General features: G+C 37.3%; 1 pseudogene; it reads left to right on the forward strand.

Moving 5' to 3' along the window:
• LOC107708353 (leucine-rich repeat and calponin homology domain-containing protein 4-like) overlaps positions 1-5,304 on the forward strand; it is a 41,714-nt pseudogene that overhangs the window by 17,841 nt on the left and 18,569 nt on the right.

Raw genomic sequence — 5,304 nt, forward strand, 5'->3', positions numbered from 1 at the left:
ATTGCTGCATCATAATCATAATCTAACAGTGTTATAATCGTGTGTTTATGTTTTCATAGACAGGTTTTCATGTCATATTTTTGTTTTTAACATTCATTTTCATAACAGTCTTCAGATATTTTCATTATCTCCGTTACGGCCATGCCCCGCCCCCCACACACGCCCCGCCCCTGAGTACTCAAGTACTCGTTTTTTAAGCCTATCGATGATCGAAACTAGAAATTGACAAAAATGCCCATTCCTAATTGCTTTAATGTACAGAGATAACTGTAAAGGTGTGGTCACATTAGTGAAATTTCTGCAAAATTGATCCATTGGTTATTATCAGTAGTGTAGCAATGAATGAAGCACAGCTCACATAGAAGTCACTTTCAAACCAAGCAGCTTTCTTCTCAATATGGCAAATCCACATGACCAACTTAATCTTGTTGCAAAATCTACACCGGGAAAGCGTTCGCCCTTACACGAAATTCCCAATCACAAAGATTCCTATTTGAATGACTGACAGAGGTGAATGTGATTGCCACTTAAGAGTAGGTAGACTCTCCTCTGTGTATAAACATTGTTTTAGAAAATAAATTAGCATGATACTATTTATATTGGTGTGAGTTTGGGATGGGGCCACTTGTTTGTCCAACCAATGGATGAATAGGTGGAGTGGAAACCTATTTGGAAAGTGCTACAGACATGGATGATGATAAATACAAATGCAGCATAAAAAATGTTTTGTTCAGACAAAAGTGAGTCAGTTCCTGACACATCAGGTCTAGTCAGTGTGTTGTGCTGACACAAGCACAGCGTCATGTTTCAGGTAATCTCAGGGATGACTAAAGCTCCTGGCAGCAGATACGGAGAGACAAATCTTTGCTTGGGTCAGAGCCCTTCAAGTAACACACCTCAACACCTGTTGTAGAAGTAGTCATGTGGTTATAAAATGTTACATAAAGCTTGTGTGGAGCTTACAGTATAATTAGGGATTGTTTGTGTTGTTTTTGTATAAGTGTTTGCCTGAAATGAACTGTGAGGGAGTCTGTTGTTATCCAGCAGGCTAATCTGTGTAATCTCCTTCTAGGGCTAAAGAAGGAGTGCAGGGTGTGGAGAGGAGTGTGTTATTGTGTGTGTGTGTGTGTGTGTGTGTGTGTGTGTGTGTGTGTGTGTGTGTTGATTAACACTCTCTCACACACAGCAGATGCAAAACCAGCTTCAGTTACACTGAAGAGATGCTAGCAGGCAGAAAAACACTCAGATTCCTCAGAGAGAGGGGAGGGGATCAGTAGACCAACTGCTACACTTACGAAGTTTCCCCATCTCTCTCACACACACACACACACACACACGGAAGATATTTAGAGTGAGACCTTCAGGACATAATTGAAATACAGTCCTGCTTATTAGCTGCTGACTTTTGTCATGCCATAATAATCATTCATACGTGTCACTGTGCCCAGGCACAGCTGGAGACCTCACGCAGGAGCTGTTTGTGAGCCCCTCAGGAGAATGTGATACGTCTAGGCGACTATTTCCAGGAACACAAAGTAAACATGGCTAAAACTGAAATGAAAGCATTAAGCAGTGCATTAAGAAATGATCTAAGAGATTATCTTAAAGATAATTTCATTGCAAATACTAGAAATAAAAAGAAAAGAGCTTGATTCTGTTATACAGCTAAACAGGTAGTGCCGCCTCAAACTGATGCCATTGGTTGAGCCTGAAGTTGTCAGGCCACTAAAGCAAACAAAATGATGTTTGCACTTTGAGGAATCAGCTTCTGAATGGCTTGCTTATATTTTAGTGTATGCACATTAAATGATATATATATATACACTAGTCAACATTTGAAGTGGATCAAAACTTTTCATCAAAGTTGTCCTAAAACCAAAACAATACCCGTTCTTGTCTTAGGACAACTTTGTTAAGTGAAATTAAACGGAACATTAATAATTAGCCCCTCAGAATTACAGAAGAACCATACAAAATTTAAGTGAAACAAATTTTTGCTACATTGTGTTATTTAAATATTTTGTTAAATGCCAAGTCCTAATTATTATTATTAATGAGAGCTGTTACTTCACCACATAATGCATAAATGTCTCAGCAGCAATATTCAGACTCGTATCATCTTTCTCCATGATGTGGGCACACTGGCATTTCTCTCATTTTCTACCATGTTATGCTGGTGCGAGTGCAAAGCAGTGCAGGGGATTGTGGGAAATGTGGGCTGCCCCTGGGAATCTTTAGTTCCCACTGGGAAAGGAGAGGCGGGAAATGCTTCCTTGCCAAATGAAACAGCTGAACAAAAGATCTGGAGAAGGAGAGCAGACTGGACAATTGGACAGTGCAGGGAAGAAGAGAAAAAACGCACACACTCACACACACACTTCCTCATGCTATTGTTCTCACAGTGTGAAAGTAAATTTGGATTTCAAATTAAATAGAGAGGGTTATTTGTCATAACTAAGTGTGGAGAACTGGATCTGAAAGGCCTGAAATTACACTGTACTTGTGCATATGACACTAATGTACATTGAAAACATTACTCGCTAACCTTCATTTAGCCCTCTTCTCTGTGTTTTGCTCTGGTTTGTCTCTCTAGTCACATGGACTTACGCTCACATTCACACACCCTGTTCTAAGCTTCCTCGGCCCTGTAATTAAAATCCTGCCCTCTCCAGAAATACATCCTGACCCTACGACCAGCGCCACAGAGGGGAGTGTGTGTTTCACGATTATCTGGAGAGAGCAACCTCTGTCTGAAATTAAAATATGGAAGGGAATTGGAAAAGTTTGAGCTATATTCAGACAAAAAGCTCACATCCTCAATTGCTAGTCAAAAAAGGACTTGGACGAAATCTGAATTCCTATAAAAAAAAAAGTCTTTGTTCACTTTGGGAAACATGACTGTTTACGTGTTTCCTGTCCCTGGCTCACAAAAACCATGGACGGCATAAACAGTGTGTTTGAATGCATATGCTAGCTGGACAATAGATGCCTGTCTGTTGCTTAGGATGCATCTATAGTCTGACTGTTGCCATTGATTGTGACTCTAACAGACTGTAAACACAAAGGAAGTGTCGTAATCGGCAAGATCATCTCCAATCTAGTTTCTCCGCTTTGGTTTTGGTCTCACGAAACCTTTTAAGTACATGCCTGGGTTATATTTCACAAATTTAGGTAACACTTTACTTAAAGCCTTTATGTATAATGCCTTATGAAAGTAGTTCCAGTGCATTTATTACGGCTTGTAATATAATGCATTGTACAATCTCATGGATCATTGTAACCACAGTTAATATATTATAAGACTTATCAATTCATTCTTACACTATGCATTTTAAATTTGGTTATAATTATTTACGACAAGATATAATGCATTACAACGCACATTATGAATAATTATAATGCATTGTTTTCATACCCATTATATTGCATTATACATAAAGGCTTTAAATAAATTTTTACCAAAATGTATATATTTGCTGTATTTTTAGGACCATTGTTTTTATTAATTTCATGACAGTTTTCATTACCATAATGTAATACTCATTCTCTTTTGAGTATTGATACAGCATCTTATTTAAAATGTTAAAAGTATGTGTTCATGTATTTTTGCTGATTTTAATTTAAAATCTCGTTACTTTTGTAATGCGTTACTCCCAACACTGTATATATATATATGTATGTGTGTATGGTTGTACATACACATATGTAGTTGTTTTTTTGATGTTTGGCTTAGTGTTATGTTAGAATCATTATTATACTCTTATACCTTTTGTTCTTTAATATTTTGAATTGTTTTTAGCTTTATTTTTAGTTTTTCATTTAAATGTTAAGTTTTGAAATTTTGTTGTATGCATTTGTCATTTTAATTTAATTTCTTTATTTTTAAAACGTGTATAAGTAGTATTTATAAAGTTTTAGCTTTTAGTTTGGTATCTGTTTTTAGTTGTTTTAATACTACAATTGATTGCTTCTGTTGTCCTCGTTTGTAAGTCGCTTTAGATAAAAGCATCTGCTAAATGACTAAATAAAAATAAATAAATAAATATATATGTGTATGTGTGTGTGTGTGTGCATCTGTGATTGGTCATTATTTATTGTGTGCTAACTGTGATTGGTGGTTCTCTTTCAGACCTGTCAAAGAACCGGCTCTGTGAGGTGCCAGAGGAGGTGTGTCAGTTTGTCTCTTTGGAGACGCTCAGCCTGTACCACAACTGTGTGCGATCCCTCACGCCCAGCCTGTGCCAGCTGCAAGCCCTCACCTACCTCAACCTCAGGTAAAACACCAGATACAGGCTCATGTGTCTCACACACACATTCACAATAAAAGAATCTCATCTCAAATAAATGATGTTCTTTTCAAGTTTCTATTTATCAAAGAATTCTGAAAAAAATGTAGCACAATTTCCACAAAATTGCTTAAAAATGTAGCTTTACCATCACAGGATTGAATAATATTTTAAACTATATTCAAATAGAGACCAGGTATTTTAAATTGTAATAATAGTTCACAGTATTTTACTGTTTTTAACTGTATTTTGACTAGGGGTGCAACGGTTCTCGGTAAAAAATCGAACCGTACCATTCTCCACACACGGTTCGGCATGCACTAGGACCGCGGTTTAACTTAAATCTGACAATGCATCTGTAATATGGTTTGTTAGAGTTCGGCTAGTGCATACTCTTTGTTCAATGCGAGTGCTGTATGCTGGAATAACTGTATGCTGGACGTCATTTATGCCGTCGTCACGTGTTGATAGCGCAGGTGAGACCTGAACAGCACACGTTGCTATCTGTGTTTAAACTAAACTCATTTAAGCCTGGTCAGTTTAAATATTAAAGAGCCAGAAGACGTGAACTCGCGCGCGCAGTGAGAAGATCTGTGTGCGCTCATCCGAAGTGCGTGAACCCCCGTTTCAGAACGCGTGCAAATATTAAGCTCTCTGTGAAGTATTGTGCTTGAATGGACAAATTCACTCAAAAATTATGTCAAAATGCCCGTCTTGGTGAGTATCCTAGCAGACATAGTCGGCTGAACATACAGTATCAGTGCACTGGATCAGTGCGTTCTCTTAAAGTGACAGCACTTTCTTAATGTTAATCAAACAGCAACAACAAGGAAATCTCTCACTGCTCTTGATTGAATAACTTCTGTAACTTTAATAAAGATTAATCTTTAATTTATACAGTCAAATATGCAATGCTGTTTTACATTTCATTACTTTATTCAATTTCTGTACCTACAAACTAATGTTAGACCTACCTAAAAAACCTGAAAAGCACTGTTTATTTTATTTGTATCTTTTT

Source organism: Sinocyclocheilus rhinocerous, unplaced genomic scaffold (assembly GCF_001515625.1).
Source record: "Sinocyclocheilus rhinocerous isolate Xijiao unplaced genomic scaffold, SAMN03320098_v1.1 scaffold611, whole genome shotgun sequence".
Lineage (NCBI taxonomy): Eukaryota > Metazoa > Chordata > Actinopteri > Cypriniformes > Cyprinidae > Sinocyclocheilus > Sinocyclocheilus rhinocerous.